Source organism: Centrocercus urophasianus, unplaced genomic scaffold (genome assembly GCF_019232065.1).
Source record: "Centrocercus urophasianus isolate 14NV4802_14NV808 unplaced genomic scaffold, USGS_Curo_1.0 seq_17, whole genome shotgun sequence".
Classification (NCBI taxonomy): domain Eukaryota; kingdom Metazoa; phylum Chordata; class Aves; order Galliformes; family Phasianidae; genus Centrocercus; species Centrocercus urophasianus.
Window position 1 is genome coordinate 9,071 of NW_024884722.1, and position 15,673 is coordinate 24,743.

General features: G+C 48.8%; 1 long non-coding RNA gene across 1 annotated transcript in view; it reads right to left on the bottom strand.

The window, feature by feature from the left end:
• LOC122160168 overlaps positions 1-735 on the bottom strand; it is a 1,981-nt gene extending 1,246 nt beyond the window's left edge. The window contains exon 1 of the long non-coding RNA XR_006168741.1: positions 565-735. This is a non-coding gene — a long non-coding RNA (uncharacterized LOC122160168). The remainder of the gene's footprint in view (positions 1-564) is intronic.
• Between the last annotated feature and the right edge of the window lie 14,938 nt (positions 736-15,673).

Genomic DNA, 15,673 nt, shown 5'->3' on the forward strand with positions numbered 1-15,673 from the left:
TCTTGTCAGCATGACAACTCAGATGAGCGTTACGTGTCCTGCACCTGACTGAAAATGCATCCAAGCCCATATTGCACACAGCTTCATCTCAGGGCCAAAAAGAAACAGTGCAAAGATGTTTAGAAGATTCTTGGTGCAGATGAAGGCGCAGGGTGCGTACGTATTCTCTTCAATTCTCTTCAGTAATAAATATTGATTCATAATCCAAAGATAACTTATCAAGAAGTAGCATGAAAGGTCAATGAAAAGGAAATTACACGACAAACTATTTTCATTTAAGAAATCCCTGCTAAACCTCTCCCCATCAAAGAGGGAGCATCCTGGGCACTGTTAGCAGCAGTTCGGACAACATCCTGCACTACAAGATGCGACACAGTCTTTTTTTCTTCATTAACAAGCCCCTCCTTTCTCTACTTAGCATCAGATTCCCTCAAGTTCAAACACGAGGATCAGAACAGCCGCTCAGTCCTGCTGAGAGGAACCCACGGCTGGGATGTCCCCCCTTCCCGTTCCACGCTATTTCCAGCATCGGGGGGGAAAGGAGGAGCGACTGCCATCACCTACCCAGGCTTCTGCGAGGCCTTCCATACGCTCACACATCACAGGGAGAAGCATGGCGGAGAGCTCTCGTGCCACAAAGCTCGGGGCTGCAGAAATCAAGGTTGCCCCCAAGACGCCGTTTGTAACAACATGATTTACTGCACGTGAGACATGAAAGACAAGGTTAAGGTGAAAAAGCCTCCAACCCCGTGGAAGTGGCTGTCTGCACAGACAACAGCTGCCTGCTGTCCAGCAGCCTGATGCTCACCCACCAAAGCACTCGCCCAGCAGATGCCTTTCACAGAATCATAGAATTAGCAAGCTTGCAAAAGATCTCCAAGATCATCCAGTCCAACCGTCCACCTACCACCAAATTTCCCCACTAAGCCACGTCCCTCACTGCCACATCTAACGTTTCTTGAACGTCTGCAGGGACAGTAACTCCATCACCTCCCTGGGCACTCCTGTGGAGAAGTGTTTCTTAACATCCAGCCTCAATCTCCCCCCGTGCAACTGGAGGCCACTCCCCCCAGTCCTATCGCTACTTACACGGGAGAAGAGGATGACCCCCACCTCAACATAATCTCTCTTCAGCTCATTGTAGAGAAGGATGAGGTCTTCCCTGAGCCTCCTCTTCTCCAGGCTAAATAATCCCAGTTCCCTCAGCCAGCCGCTCCCCGTAAGACTGGTGCTCTACACTCCTCACAGCTTCACTGCTCTTCTCTGGCAATATCTCCGGGATTCAGTGTCCTTCTTGTAGTCAGGGACTCAGAACTGAACACAGCACTCAAGGTGAGGACTCACCAGAGCTGAGTACAGGGGGATGATCACATCCCTGCTCCTGCTGGCTCCAGCCCTTTGCACTGCACTTCCAATCTCAACCCGTTCCTTCTGCAGTAGCGCTTGCATCCTCACTTAGGGCTGGAGCTCAAGAGCTCAACACAACAGGAAGAACACAGCGTGCAACTGGAAGATGCGTCTCAAAGCCGACAAGAGTCAACTCTCTGAACTTGGGCACTACTCGCCAACCGAGAGTCAGGCCTTGCCAGCTTGGCTCATCTGAGCACATCAGACGGGGCTGTACATCAGACCACAAGCATCCATTGCAATTGCAGCTCCACATAGAGAAGAATGCCAATTAACAGGTGTGAATGAATTTACTCGCAAGCTGCACAATGAGTCTGTTCTTCATTAAAAAACCCACTTGGATTCCTAAGCCAAAAAGAGAACAGCAAGAGCTAATAGTGATGGAAGATGTTCCTGGTCCTAAACCTCATTCTCTTACCCCAATTTTCTTTGCCTCGTACCCTACCCCAACTCCTGGACGATGCCCACAGCCTTAAACTCAGACCTCAACTCCATGAGCTGAACATCAACCAATCTACCCCGGAGCAACAGGATGGCAGACACACAGTGGAAGACAACCAACTTGCAGAAGCAGCTCCGTTGGGGTTGGTCCAGATGTTTGTGTGCTGCCTTCCATGGCCCAGGCCAAGCTTGCTGAGCTGCTCCTCCTTTGTGCAGGGGGAGAGCTGTGCAGATGCTATGTGCTGGCTATGCACAGCGTGCCTTTCACTTTATTTTCCTCTCTCCATCTTCCATTAGCAAACAGCATTTCAAATCTTTCCTCTTGAAAAAATCACCTATGTAAAAAAGAATTGGCAATCTTGCTTTTGAAGTTTCCTTATTTGTACAACTTGATGTTTTAAAGCCGAAGCTCACCTAGCAGTGACCTACCTTAGACAAGCCCAACCTGCAGGGAAAAGTCATTCCTCTGCATGCAAAGTCTGCAGACACATTTCCAGGTGCTAGTGTCAGCCCACTTCTCAGCACAGCTTTACCAACCACAGAAATCCAGCTTACGCCCGCCGTGCTTTTCTCTCTTCTGAAACACTGCATCGCTGCAAGAAGCAAGAATTAAAATCACAGAACCACAGAATTGGGGTTGCAGGGGACCCCCAGTGATCACCGAGTCCAAGCTCCCTGCAAAATGGACTCCCTACAGCAGGCTGAGCAGGTGGGTATCCAGGAGGGTCTGGAATATCTCCAGACAAGGAGAAGCCACAGCCTCCCTGGGCAGCCTGTTCCAGCGCTCCATCATCCTCGCTATGAAGAAGATCCTTTGCATTTTGGTGCAGAACTTCCTGTGCTCCAGTTTATGGTCATTTCCCCTTCTCCCGTCCCCACAGATCACTGAGAGGAGGTTGGCCATGTCCTTTGGACTCCCACACTTAACAAATACGTAAGCATTAATCAGATCTGCTCTCAGTCGTCTTTCCTCAAGGCTGAACAGACCCAGGTCCCCCAGCCTTTTCATACTGAGGAGATGCTCCAGGCCCTTTAGCATCTTCCTGGCCTTCTGTTGGACTCTCTCCAGGAGATCCCTGTCATTTCTGTACCAGGAAGAGAGCCCAGAGCTGGATGCAGTACTGCAGGTGAGGCCTGACCAGGGCAGAGCAGAGAGGGGGGGGATCACCTCCCCTGCTCTGCTGGCCGCACTCCTTTTAAAGCGCCCCAGGATGCCATTGGTCTTCTTGGCCAGCAGGGCACACTGTTGGCTCACAGCCGACCTGTTGTCCACCAACACCCCCAGGTCCTTCTCTGCAGAGCTCCTCTCCAGTGGGTCACATCCCAACCTCTACTGATATTTGCGGTTATTCCTTCCCAGGTGCAAGACTCTTCACTTGCTTTTGTTACATCTTACCTGGTTTGTTTCTGCCCAGCTCTCCATCCTGTCCAGGTCTTGCTGAATGGCAGCACAGCCTTTTGGCGTGCCAACCACTTCTCTCCCAGCTTTGTCTCATCAGTGTACTTACTAAGTGTGAACATATCTCCTCATCAAGGTCACTGATGAAGATATTGAGAGACCTTGAGAGAAACATTCAAAGTCACAAATCTCAGGTTAGGCAAAAATCTTAGGGATAGCAGCAAAGTTTATTTTTTATTGCAATAACAGGCACGTGCTCCCTATTAGCAAGGGAGAAATTGCACATCGGTCAGTGAAATTCATCCTGTTCTGTACTCTGACCCCAACGCAGGTAATGCTCTCCTGGCGCTCATTGGTTGAGCGTCTAGGCTCACAATCTCGCCTATGCTGTTGCTATGATATACTTCCATATAAGGTCCATTACCAAACTGCTCTTTTTGGTATGTTTTGTACTTCTTCATGGAGATAGGAGAGCCATATTTCCAAGCATGAGCACGTTTGTTCTGTCCTGTGCTGGATGCTCTCTCTCTCTCTCTCTCTCTCTCTCTCTCCACCCTGCATATTTGCCTTATTTTGTGCCCAGCTCAATTCAGAACACCACAGATCTTTAACTTTTCACTCTGCTCAGCAACTTTCTTAGTGGAAGGAAAACATTTATTTCATAAGAGGGTTGTAAGTTCAGTAAAGGCCAGTACTACATACAGGAAATACTACAGCTTCTACAGCAAAAACACAATCTCCCCTTCACAACCAGACCCAGCACCAACCCCCGGGAGCACCGCCACTCACAGCTCTCCAGCCGCACTCTGCGCCGCCGATCACGACCACTGAACTCAGCAAGTAAACCAGTTCTCAACCCACCTCATCATCTACTCATCTATCCCACACTTTCTCAGCTTCATTACCAGGATGTTGTGGGAGACAGTATCAAAAGCATTGCTTAAGTCAAGGCAGGCAGATGACATCCACTGCAGCAGCACCTGAAATAGTCCTTCCCACTCAGGCTGAAGCCTTGATTTCTTCCAGGTGCATATTAGGACCAGTCTCCAACACGGGATGAGTGCACTGGAAATTCCAGAGGTGGAGTTTGAGCCAACAGTCCACATTCCTTAAGGAGTAACAGAGCAGCAGACAACCCGAGTACACAGTTCTGAAGAAACTTACCCTTGGTTTCAAGAGCGGGCATCTCACCACTCCCAAGTACAGCAACCCAAGCAGCACTTCGTATGGTGATACTCCTAAGCCTTTTCTGTGAGTGGTTCATATTCTGACAAGGGCTACAGGCAAACACTTTGTCCATAGTAATTTGGTCTCTAAAATCAATTTTGACAAGTGCTTTTTCAGCATCTGATTGATTCATTCTACTTTCCCTGAAAAAGGAGGGTGCCACCAAGTATGGAGCTCCCACTTCATTTCTAAAGCTCTCATTAGCTCCTGTAGGACTTGTGAAGTAAAGAGGCTTCCCTTATCCAAGTCTATATTCTGCATAATCCCATATCTAGGGATTGTGTCTGGATGTAGAGTCCTCAGTGCAGAAGAGACATGGACTTGTTGGATCACATCAGAGGATGGCCACAGAAAAAAAGAACCAGGGGATCAAACAGCTCTCCTTCAAGGACAGTCTGAGAGCTGGGGCTGTTCAGGCTGAAAAAGTGAAGGCTTCGAGATGACCTAGTAACAGCCTTTCAATACTTAAAGGGAAGCAAAAGGAAAGAACAAGGGAAAAATTAGGTCAGATGTAAGGAAAGTATCTTTTTACAGCAAGGGACAAGGGGAAATGGTTTGAAGTTGAGGGAGGGGAGATTGAGGTTGGATGTTAGGGGGAAGTTCTTTACTATGAGAGTGGTGAGGTGCTGGAACAGCTGCCCAGAGGCTGTGGATGCCCCGTCCATCCCTGGAGGTGTTCAAGGGCAGATTGGATGGGGCCCTGGGCAGCCTGGTCCAGTATGAAATGGGGCCCTGCATGTGGCAGGGAGTTGGAGATTCATGATCCTCGAGGTCCCTTTCAACCTGGGACATTCGGGTTGTTATTCTGTGATTCTGGGCAGTGGAACAGGCTGCACAGAGAGGCGGTGGATGCCCTGTCCCTTCCAAGGTGAGGCTGGATCAGGCTCTGGGCAGCCTGATCTAGCTATGGATGTGCCTGTTCACTGTGGGGGAGTCGGACTAGACCATCATAAGTGGTCTCTTCCGACTCTAAGGAGCCTATGGCACAATACCTGAAGCCGTGAGGCACAACGGCACAAAGAACATCAATGGCCTGGTGAGCAATCAGGGCAGGCAGGAAAGCCCGCGTGCTCAACAGCACCAGGGAAACTCACCAAGCAGTCCAACCAGGAAGATCCACATCAGCCACAGAGCCTCTCCATGACAGTCCCAGTATTCAGCAGACCAGAGGCCTTGTTTCACCACACTGTTGGGTCCCGTAGCTGCAGAGCTAGCTACTCAATGGGAGTCAGGGGATGGAAGGAAGAAGGTGGGGGGGAGGGGGGGGGGGGGGGGGGGACACAACTGAATATCACACAGATTAGGAAACTAAGAGCATCCCCTGACAATTGGGATGGAGATATCTGAGGTGATTCAGACAAAGTGGTCCAGAAGAGGGCAATCTTTCCTATAAATACATTTCCTATCAATACAAAGCAAGATCTGCATGAAACAGAAAAAAACATAGGACCCCAGGGTGGTCAGCCACAGTATTCTCTGAGCTCTATGCCCTGGCATCTGTTACTCCTGACAAATTCGTAAGGGAGATGTAAGAGAGAACCAGACAAAACAGGAACAGAACACTTGCGTTCAGTATGCTCGAGTAGTGGAGACTGCATTGCACTATGTGAGGATGAAGAAAATGGCTGCTGGGGCCCAGAGATTTTCTTAATCAGAACCCCATCAAGCCGCAAAACAGAGCAAGATCCAAAGAGATGCAGAACGTAGTTCAAATACGTGCCCTTAAACAATACTCAGCATGGGTGGAATTAATATGTAGCACAAGAGACACAGAGGGGACGTGGGCAGAGGACGCAGGGAGGACACAAAGACACAAGTGGGATGCGAGGACACAGAGGAAAGGGACATAGAGGGCACGTGTCATTAAATGAATAGATTGGGACAACATGGTAGCAGACAAACCAAGTTTGGAGCCTCAGGTTGGAGATTATGCAATAAGAATCATGAAAGAGGGAACAGAGACTTCATGAGAAGTATTGAGTTTAAAAAGAGTTGCAAGAAGATCTAGAGAACACAGAATCCTCTTATAGAAAAATGCATTAGCTCCAGGCATTTCCAGAGTTGCAATGCTCAGTAAGCCAACCAGCACTACCTTGGGATTGATTGAAGCATTCCAGAGACAGATGAGAGCAAAAGAAAGGAACATACAACACTTCCTGCATTACCAGTTCAGAGAACGGGAGATACCCCCTTCACCTCCCTCAGAAAACAATTGCAGGGCATCATAAAGACAGGCAAAGCAGATAGAGCTACTCTAAACCAGCTTAGGATCCCCACAAAAAAAAAAGTGAGCAATCAAAACCCTGCAATAAAGAAAGAATCACTTACCATTTTCCAAGAAGTGAAGCTCACCCAACACCCCCAGGGGGTGATCACCAGGAAGAGAACTGCCTGTGGGCCTGCCAGCCCTCAAATGAGGTGAGGGAGGGGTGGAGCCAGGCTCAGCCCCATCTGGTCCCACAGCTGCATTGCTTCTACCTGTGCTCACAGGGCTGCACCCCTCACCAGGTGCTCCATCACTGATTCAGGCTGTGATTTCAAAGTTCCCATAAAGGCATGAAGCAAAAAACCAGCAGCTGATTGGGTCTGCCTGTCTGGCAAGGGGAGGTTTACCCACAGACGAGCTAGGATGGTCCACGTACTCTGATTCCAGTCTGTCCTCAATGGCAACTGGTGGCATTTCTAACAGATCGGGGAGCACGGATTTCAATACTGATATAGCAAGGTGCTGAGAAGCTGCACGTGCAGCAAAAGGGCTGAGATGATCGGTATAAATGGAGCGAGTGCTGTCTGCCAAACTGCTGGGGTCAGCTTATGGCTCCCCAGGGAAAAACGCACGTCATCTACTCACACAACAATTAAAGACCAGTGTGAAATTATTTTAGGATTTGGTGTCCTCAATGGGTGAACCCAGCACCTGCCTGTATGGCAGCGTGTGGCCTTTGGGCTCAAACATCAATCCCAAACCCCACAGAAACAGGGAGGCTGCAGCGCATACTTTGTGCAGCCCCTGCGCTCTTTGAGTCAGAGATCGCTGACGTATGGCCGTGCCCCATTGCTGCTGCGACACGATACGGGATTGCTGAAGTTGCTGCAGATCTGGAGAAAAGACAAACCATCTCCAGAAAGCACTCCCTGTACAACTTGCCCACATGCGTGGGGCACAAGCCCTATTTTGGGGGCAGTGACCCCCACCCCACTGTCACAGCCATGCCCTGAGGACACCATCACCCCACTGCGCACAGCCATCAACTTGTCCCAGGACTCCACGCGCCCCACAGGGATCCCTGCCCTCGTCCTCAACCCCACTTTGACATTGGCATGGAATGAATTGGGGCAGGGGACGTGTTGCTTTTTGGGTTTTTTTTTTAATCAGTGATAGTATGTGATCTGATCCAATGTCTTTGAAAAGTGCGCTTTAAGGATCATCAGCTGAGAACAGCAGCAGAACATGGGGTTGTCACAGGGGGAAGGAAGTGAGGAAAGAAAGGAGAAAGCCTGAAAAAGAAATGGTGTATAATCAATGAATATTAAGATGTTGTAATTACAAAACAAACAAGAGAGTTTGGCAAAGTAGATAATGATAACAAAAAGAGAATAGATAGAAAGCTTACCCCTATCCTGGGCTCACTTGCAAAACTCTAGCAAAGCAGATCTCCAGAAGAGATCCCTCCCCACTGGTAGCCAGCTCTTAAACAGGTCTAGGAGGTGGAAGCACAGGTGAACTGCTTTCACCTCTGGTTCTGGCTGACTCATTGCTCATCTCAGGTGATCAGTCAGAAGTTTAGGCCGTGATTCAGCAGTTCCCATACAAATGGGGAAGGCACAGGGTGAGGGAAAGGGCAAGACATAGGGGAAGGAGGGGGAAAGGACAGAATAGCTGTAGAGCAGCCTAAAAAGCAGCAAGAAGCTCTGGGAGGACTGTCGAGTGCCAGATTCTGTATCGGGTGTGGATTTGTGTGCATATGTCATCATATCTGCTTGGGTCAGGGTTCTTGTCAGTTCTGAGCTCCTGCAGTGGGAAGAGCTCAAGCAACTAGTGCAGTCACTGCAGACCTGTGGTATGGGAGAGTGCTTGATAAGGACAGCCCTGCAGCCCTCAGCTGGACAAACTTGCTCCGTGTGCCCAGACTGGGAGCTGTACAGTGCCTGGCCGCACTGCTCCAGCTCAGAGCCTGCTGCATCTTTGCTTCCTTCCCTCATGCCCAGAGCCTTGAGGGTGCTCCCACAGTCCCCTGCCCACCCCCAAAATGTCAGAGAAGACAGCTGGCAGCGAGCTGGAGGAATCCCAGCACCCTATTTTCCTTCTGCCTGCAGCTCTCTCCTCCTCTGCCACACAGGACTCCAGCCTGCGAAATGGGAATGGTCGGGGGGAAAGGGAGTGCTGGCAGGAGCGACTGCTGCAGCTGGCCAGGGAGAGTCTGCGTACCCCGTGCCCTTCTGGGCTATCTGTCCAGCTGCAGGAAGACCAGGGTAGGGCAGCTGAGAAGCTGCCCCCATCAGAGGGGGGAACAAGCTGTCCTTCCACAGAGACATTCCTCTCACAGCCAGATGCACCCACACAACTCTCAGGCCATTTTGCCAATGACAGCTGTGACACATTGATTCTTTCTATGCAGGTGAATTATTTTTTTCCATCTGTAAACTTAGGGGGAGAACTGCAGTTTTCCTTAACCTTTGTGGAAACACTGTAATGGTCCACACAGAACTCAAAACTCAGCTTTGTGCTAGATCTGGCTGCTTGGACTTGCTAGGACCTAAAACTATCCATTTTATGGCATTAAAAAAAAAAAAAAAGAAAAAAAGAAAGAAAGAAAGAAAGAAAAAGCCAAAAAATGAAACCTGCAGTAGAAGAAAGGCTTTGGGAAAAAAGTACACTGAAGTATAAACAAGACAGAGGCTAAGTGAACATTAATCTGGCCCAGCGCTTTCTGCCAATGGGCTCTAATTTCGTTATCATTAAATTTGCTGGGCAGTTGCATTTTGGTATTTGAACATTTAGAAACAACGCAACAGACGCTGACAAAAAGAAAAAAAAAAAAAAAACTTTTTTTTACAGCTTTTTATATGCACTTGGCACAGCTCTCCTAGGTTTGGAGTAGTTTCCCTCTTTTTTCTTCGTCTTTCCCCCCACAACTCCTCCACTTCTAACTTCCAGCTCCTCTCCCGTCCTCACAAGACACAGACAGATCGAATCGCCAGGCACTGCGCCGCCAGTCCCCGCCCATCTCGTCGGAAAAGTTCTTTCCGCGGTCTCTGCTGCCTCCTCGTGGCCAGTGCGCAGAACTGCTGCTGTCTGTCGCCGAGTCCCACAATCAATCCCGTCAGGAAAGTTCCTTCCGCGGTCTCTGCTGCCACTTAGTGGCCAATGCGCGGAACTGCCGCTGTCTGCCGCCGAGTCCCGCCAGCAGCATAACGCCTAGAAATGCGGAAGTGGTGTTTTAACCGCTCTGCGCAGCTAATGCACCGCTCTCTTTGGTGATCAGTCCTCCAGCTAATAGTGAACATCCGCCCGTCAACTTAAAAATAGCAACTGTTTCGAAAAACCACTACGGGTATGGGCAAGCAGCCGATTCTTGGACTGCTGTCTTAGTGATATTCTCCCCCTTCTAATCCAGGATGACCCTCGTCATTTTATACCCGAGCCCACCTGGGAACTGACCGGCTCGGCTCACAGCTGCCCCTCAGCGCCTCGCAGCATCCAACTTGCTCACCGCCCCGGTGAACTAGCAAACGTCCCCTTCCATCCCCAGCCGTTTATAAGCCTTCGCAGCACCAGCCCCAGGGCGGCAGCGCGCATGTGCCTTCGGCCCGGGACGGCAATGGGCGCGTGCATTTTCAAGTATTCACCTACACGTGCGTTACTTTCGACTCCTCATTGCACATGCGAAGGGCGCAGGGGCTGCTGGGAGCCAGCATAGTCTGTTCCCGAGGCAGGATCGAGTGTCAAACTGTCCGAGGAAATAGACGAGGAGTACAGCCAATTGGAAGAGCCACTGGTCCAGGAACCGACTGCTCGCCTGCACCTCGGGGCTTTGTGGATTTGAATGCTACTGAGGAGTTTTCTGGCGCATGCGCGCTGTTGCCTGGAGGACTACCAATAACAAAGCTCGGCGGATTTGCTGCGCAGAGCGACAAGAACACCGCGAATACACCACTGCCGCGTGCCTGCGCGCATGCGCCCTGTTACCTGCGGCGCCAAGCACACGGTCGCAATTCCACCTATTGGCCACGAGAGGGCACCGGAGACCGTGGAAACAGCAACAACGGCTGGATCGACACGGAGCTGCGCTGCAGCTTCTCGCGCTCCCTTCTCTTTGTCGTGAAGGCAGAGGAAAAACGCAGTTAGATGGGGGTTGAGGGAGGAGAAAATTATGTCAATTGGAAAAAGACGAAGAAAACCAAGGAAAACTTCTCTACACCCAGCAAACCTCTGCTAAGCACATAAGAATATCTGTAAATCAATAATTAATCATCAAATTGATTTTGTCTTTTTTCCTTTTTTTTTTTTTTTTTTTTTTTTTTTTTGCAAGCCTCCAAGATGATGAAAAAGCTGGTATCAGTTGGACAGGTGTGCGCAGCAAAGCTAAGGATGGCTAGGAATGATTAACAATCGTTAACGTTGCAAAACAATTGCAATGCAAAACAGACATTCAACTTCAAGAATAAAAACATAGCAGTAACAACTTCCATACCTGGCCACGCCACTCTGAGATCCCATTCGGGTCTCCCGAGGCTTGCAAATATCCACCGCGATATCAATTTTGATACCGAGCGATCTGTCGTCAGTTCTTCCATTCACAAGTGAGACCAGAATCTGCTGCAGGGTGTTCTGACCACGGGCACCATGGCTGAACTGTTTTAATAACAGCGGGATTCCCAGGCACGGTTTCAAGGATTTGGTCTACTTTGGACCCATGGAAAGAATTAATATGAAATGTGAGGTCTGCATAAGTCATTGTGAGGCGAGCTTCTCAGCATCACCTTTGGGAAGCAGCGAATGGATTTGTCACAAAAGTCTCAGCACAGCAGTAACACAGCACACTGCATAAGAACGATGAGAACGCTTTGTGAGGAGGCAAGGAGCTTGATGAGCTCCGCCTGGGAAATCCTCTTGGGCAACTGTTCTAGATTCAGCTGAACATTCTGTCCCAGAGCACAGCTCAAAACTACAGAGGAAACAAGGGTAGTTCTACATAGGCAGAATAAGAAGAATGCTGTGTTCCTTCAGTATTGAAAATCAACGACAGAAGCCATTCACAGAATACTACTGTGGGAAACACAGCGGCAGAGAAGAAAGCATCCATATTTCCCTGAACCACTGCTCCAGGGAACAAAGGAAAAAAAAAAGAAATATAAATTTATTTTATGTGCTACCTATTTGAAGGCATGTACCATTCTCACTTTAACGGCATTAAAGAAAAAAAAAAATGCATAGTGTAATCTCCTCCAACAGTATTTGCATTTGGTCTGGGCAGCAAATGACGCAGCTCTGTATCACAAAGAACTGTAGTCATGAGCACCAAGCTCCTAAGCTCCAGCCAAACCAACCGAACGTGCCGATGGACAGGCAGCATCCTTCAGTAGGACAGCCAGTAAAAATGTCCAAAAAGCACCCGATTCTCAGCCTTCTTTTCCCTTTTTGAAAATCCACAGGTCTCTGTGTTAGCTCCACCTCTAGCCTATAAAGCCCAAGCTCGCAGTCTGGTGGAAGTCCAAGAAAAGGTCAGGTTATTACAGTGAGTCCCCAAAAGCACTGACTTTTTTCCTCACCCCACGTCTCAGTTCTTTTTCACACGCGTGGTATCTCTCATAGGTCACCTGGTGGTCTTCTGATGAAGGCCTGATGCCTTTCTCGCTGTGCACTCTTTGACTGGGATCAAGCTGAAGGATGCTTGACTCACTCCAGCCAGTCGTCTTATCAGCTAAAACTCCAGAATTCCATCCACCAATCTGCTGCTGCTTTGTTAATTTGTGGCTTTACTGTACCCTGCATTCCAGAGACAGGATAGCTAACAATGTTGTTTGGAGAAACAGCAGACCCTCTTCTATTGCCGCTCATTAAACACAACTCAATAATGAAGGCGCTGCCCCACACATGCGGGAGCTGCACCCAGTGCACATCGCTCTCATGAGCGGTGCCGTAGCGAGATGCCAGGGGCTGTGAGACACGATGACACAAAGGCGTTTGGTGATCAGGGCACGGTCAGTACAGCTGGGGAAGTCTGCCTGCTCAGCAGCTCTGGGGAAACTCAGCACGTGCACCTGTGAGTACGATCCCCAGACTCTTAACCCAATGCCAAAGCGTTAGGTTTAGAGCTACACTGTGGGTTGGTATACCTATCTTTAGAGCTCCCGTGCAGCTTGGGGTTCAGGTCAAGAAAAAAATTAATGCTGCCTCCCAGCCAATCACAGTGAGGCAAATGTAAGCAGAATACCCAGAGCAGGCAAAGGCAAGGGCAAGGAAAACGCCATAGAGAACTGCCAAGGAAAGGGCAAGGGCAAAGAAAATGCCACAGGGAACTCCCAAAGGAAAGCCAAGGCAAGAGCAAGACTGCAGGGAAAGGCCAGAGTCAAGAACACAGGAGGAAGAAAACAGGCAGACTGCAGAGTACCCTACAGCTCAGTAACGAGCTCCTTTGGGAGCTCTACGTTGTAGTAAGGAACGGGTAAACATTGGTGGGGTATGTTGTCCTTACCAGTCTGGGCAACCAGCAGCCGGTCAGCAAAGTCAGGGCATGCCAGGAAACAAAGCTTTCTATTTCTCGCTGCTCTCATGAAGAGCTGCAGATTTCTTGCTGCAGCTGTCACAGCACCCAGGAATGCTGCGGTTCCCTGCCACCACCTGTTGAATGCAATGCAGTGACGAAGGCACTGTCCTGCATATGCAAGGCAGCACCTCCAGCACAGAAGTGCACTGCAGGGCTTCGTTCTCAGCTTGCAGTCTGTTGGCAGACTTTGTTACTAGACAGCGGGGAATTTCCATTGGACTGATTTCTAGGAAGCTGTTGCATTAGATCAAAAATGGTGCTGCAATGAGAGACTAAGTATGCGCTAAGTAGAAATTGCTTAATTCCTAAAGAACAAAGTTAATTCCTCCTTTCCAGATTACAGAAAGGACTAAAGTGAAACAGGAAGAGCAGAATGCAGGGGCAGTTTAGCGTTATCTGCAAATTAGCATGGGACATCACACGAGAACAGCTTCAATTCTACAAACCATCCAAACTGAGGCAACAGCAAGGCTATGTCCTGTGCTGCAACATACCTGATCTCCTCCTGCAATACTGTTTGGGAAAGCCAACACAGCAGATACTCCTCTCTTTGACTGGACCCATAGTTAGACAGCATGAAGATGACTGAATCCATGAGCTCTGCAGATTTGCTTTGAGGCATCTGAAAAATCAGGTTGCTCAAGCACACCAGTCCACAACAAGGAAACTGCTCCATGCATGTGTCCATAAAGGCCAGCGCCATAAAGAACTACGACGTCTCAATGCTGTAGCGCATCGCAAAGACAGCCAACACATGGAAGCCTCTATGACAAGAGGAGTGCTCTAGGAGGAGCACGAGAAGCTGCATACCTGAGGGAAGTAAAAAGACGCCGACAGGTTTCCAGCTTTTTTCCCCCTCTTCTGTTTGCTCAAAGCTTTCTAACCTCACTTTTGCTTGCTCAGCATAATCATGTGTTCTTAGAAAGCTTTTCACTGTGAGAAATGACATCCTGCAAAGAACAGAAGGGGATAGATCCCATGCTTAAACATTCCAAAACAAGCAAAATTGGAATGCACCTGAGAAGCTGCTGTCTTGCATGTGGAAAAGTCAGAAGCAAGGGATGTCTGGGGCTGGTGAAGGAAACATCATTTGTTAGAGCAGTGAGCTCCATTTTGTCCCCAAATTTCTGAGTTTGTTGAGAACCTTAGAAGGACTAATTGCTCTGAGAAGGGATTACTATCAAAGCTAGCAGCGTCCAGAAGATGCTTGAGAATGCCTTTCTTTCCAAGCTGAGCTTAAACCCCAACCCCTGTTATCTATTTTGCCTCACTGCTTCTACATACTCTGGGAACAACGGCACTTTTTGCTGGCAGCATCAGCACAAGAGTTGGAGACTCCTTTGGAAATCAACTCACAATTCAGATTTCACACTGGGTCAGGCCTAGCACCACGCTATGCAGGACCAAAGGAAAAGGTGACCAGAACTTCAGCTTGAATGAAAAAAAGCACTGTTGCATCAATGACGCTGTTGTTTTTTTGTGAAATTAATTGTCAGCCAAGTGACAGAAGGGACTTGCATCAGCCAGCAAACACCAAGCAGCCTGACTACATTTCCTGCTCTGAAATCACTACCACTCTCTGTTACAGCATGCAGAATGTGAGAAGTTAAGGTGTGCAAGTTCATGACTAATTTAACCGTAAGCAAACAACAAAACAAAACAAAAGTTCTCAAAGCTTTCCACCATTCAATCTGCTGTCTTCATTGGGTCAACGCTTGGTCAAAGTTTGGTGTGGGTTTTCTTTTCTGCCCTTCTGTTTGTTTTTAAAATGCTTGTAACAGCTTTAAAAGAGATCTTGTCTCTTCTTCTTCAACGGTCCTTCTCAGGATGCACACTGAGTAAGCAGAACAGAGTACCAACTTACCGAGAGCAAAACCTGTAAATCTGGGGGAATATTTTCTGATGAGTCAGAGCAGCTGAGACCCAAGGCCAGGAGCTCTTTGTGCTAACTGCTGCTGGCCTCAATTCATTCTGTCTGTCTCCAAACAGTACGTTTCCCACTTGTGAGCCCTGGAGGTGGTGCCTCTTCTGCAGGCATGCACTGTAATGCTCCTTTCTCAGAGCAACGTGGCTGTGTCCTGTGCACATTTCTGCTTACTGGCAGTGCTCTAGCTGCTAACAACAGACATAGAGTCTGAGGGACTCAGCAACTTCTTCACCTCTGTCTTTTCTGTTAACTGCTCATCACATAGTCCTCAAATGTTTGGTTTGCTAGAAAGGGGTTGGGAATGCAATACTCCCCCACACGTGCACTGTAAGCAAAGATCAGCTTCAGGACCTCCTGAGGAACCTGAACATCTGCAAGTCTGTGGGTCTCTACAACATGCAACACAGAGTCCTGAAAAATTTAGCTGACATAGTCACCAAACCACTCTCAATGATAACTGAAAAATCACGGCAATCAGGTGGAGTCCCTGTTGAGCAGAAA